The sequence below is a fragment of the Meriones unguiculatus genome, chromosome 17, assembly GCF_030254825.1.
Source record: "Meriones unguiculatus strain TT.TT164.6M chromosome 17, Bangor_MerUng_6.1, whole genome shotgun sequence".
NCBI classification, from domain to species: Eukaryota; Metazoa; Chordata; class Mammalia; order Rodentia; family Muridae; genus Meriones; species Meriones unguiculatus.
The window spans coordinates 91371028-91373746 of NC_083364.1; positions in this window are offsets into that span (position 1 = coordinate 91371028).

The window sequence follows — 2719 nt, forward strand, 5'->3', positions numbered from 1 at the left end:
TGAAGAAGTTTGAAAATACAAAACATAAAATTCAATAATGAGGGGAAACTGAAAATGGCCTCTCATTTGTCACCCAATGGTTTTATTCTGGTTTCTATTCAACTTGCATGCCTATTTTGACAGACCAATGTGAATGCTTACTTTTCCTAAGTGACACAGAGACAGTAATTTGTATTTTGAAGGTCTTGTAGTCTGATTTCAGGACTTAACTCCAGCACCATAGTGTCAACAGTCATATGTGATGTAAGAATGAATAGCTGTGGATCTTTTCTCGTATAATTTCTAGGTTAAGTGTTTGTTAAAAATAGTCCATTGGTTTTCAGATGCTTTTGTATACTTACTTTGCATAAGAAACAAATAATTATAGCCTTGGTTTACTGTTCTTTTTTAAAATTACATTAAAATAAGTATTAGCAAGTGCCTATTTTAATCTTCCAGTGGTTTTAAGTTCTTTGACAATTTTTTTTTTCCAATGAAGTTTATTCAGGAACATTGAACAATCCTCGGACCCCGGGGAAAGCCAGCCCACAGCTTAAATAGCCTCTGGGTAGCCAACCCAGGCGTGCCACGGGGGCAATGCAGATAGGTCCACATACATGGAAGCAAGCCAGATCCTCAGCCTTAGCCAAATGTGGAATTGTTCTTGACAGAGAGCACTCACCATCGGGAAGGTGGAAGGCGGAAACCAGCTCCATCTTTAAGGCATAGCATTCTGCAGCACTGCACTCAGGGTCAGCCGCTTTGGACCCAGAGAAGAGCATGTCTGATTGCATGCGGGTTGATGCCCCAGGTCCCGCCTCTGAGAAAAAGGTATCGGACGGGTCTGATGCTCTTTGGGTGGATGACACCTAAATGAACATCTGTACAAAGTCCCAATTTATTTCTAATATCAGAGATCAGACCTCTACTCTTGCCTGACGCGTCTAAAACAAAAAGGGGGAACTGTTCTTTGACAATTTAATGGCTATGTTTCCCATCTCTCTCTCTCTCCCACTGACTCCCTTCTTCTCAACACATTCTTCTACTTCCAGGTGTCTCTTTTTCTTTAATCCAGACAGATTAATTAGGGCTGCTGGCCCTAGCTTCAGTGGGAGTTTATTTACTAGAAGATAGGCAGTTTTTCAGTGGCAACACCACTGAAGAAAATGGCAATCATTTTCTATCAACCATAACTGCCCATAGTACCTGATGTCAGGATGGGTTCTTACCCAGCTACACCCATATCCGTGAGTCAGTCTTTTGCAACCACAGCCACGTTGTACTTGTTAGTGCAATGGCAATGCCATATGTCATAACTTTCCTTCATAGCTCTGCCACTTAACATTCTTTCCAGTTTCTTTTTAGCAATGTTTCCACAGCTCTGCAGATAATGACATTAGGATTGATTGTTTACTATTGACCACTCAACAGTTATTTTTAACACATTGACCAATAATGAATTGCTGCTCCAGAGGAAGAAAAACCTCCCCGAGGACTGCTGAAGGCAGTACACAACATGGTCATTTAGCAAAATAACAGTAGTTTCTAGGATTAGAGTTCTCAGCCTCCCTAATGCTGTGACCCTCTAATAAGGTTCCTCCTGTTATGGTGACCTCAAAAATTGTTTTTGTTGCTATGTCATAACTATAATTTTGCTACAGTTGTTAATCATAACAAACATCTAACATGGAAGATATCTGATATGCAACACCTGTGAAAGGGTCATTTCACCCACAATTTGAGAACCACTGATTTAGAGTTTATTGATTGTCTTTCATTTAAGCAAGGGAGTTCTCTATACATTCCAGAAATATGACATGTATGTATTTTGCTTAGTCTATATTTCTTAATAGCTTCACAAAAATCTTTGTCTTTGGTAGTTGTTGGTATAATGTGTGTTTTTTTTTTTTTAATATATACACCTTACCCTTGTTCATTCAAATGCTGATTTCTCCTCACCCCACCCCCAACTCTCTGGTTTCAATCCAGATATTGCATTGTGATACTCATTCTAAGCATCCTGTCTCAACTCTTGTGTAAACAGGACAAAATAAAGCAACTAGACACAATGTTGAGCAGGGAGGAGGACAGAAAAGAGGGGAGGAGCAAGAAGGCAGCAGATGAGTGGGAGGAGAAGGAGCAGGAGGAGAGCTAGGAGAGCAGAGCTGGAGGAGAGATCTTGGAGGACATGGAGCATGAACCAGACCTAAGATTTCACAAAAAGGACAAACGGACACGGGGCCCGGCCACTGGCGACAGCCCGGGAAGGCCGCACGCGCGGCGCGAGCCCCACGGGCGTCCAGAGGGGGGGCTCCCGCCACCAACCACAGCCTCGGAATGGCCCCGATGGGGTCGAGGAGTCCGAGGGAGCCCGACGAGGCTCCCCGCCGGCCCACCATCCCCCCCGACCCAGGGGACGGAAGGGCGACCCCCCCGGGGGTCTTTAAACCTACACGCCGGAACGCGACGATCCAGGTACCCGGACAGGGACAGAACGGGACACCCCCCCCCCCCCGACCACACCGACCGCACGACACACGCTCCACGGAAGCCGGAGCATGGGCGGAGGCGCGGGGGAGAGCGACCCGACGACGCTCCCCGACGGCACAACGTTCCGCCCCCTTGGCGGGAGAAGGGCGAGCCGGTCGGGAAAGAGGGACGCCCGCGGGTCACGGGGCTGCGGGGCACCCGGGGGGGGGAAGGGGCGAGAGAGGATGGCCAACCGCCTGCCCGCCCGCCG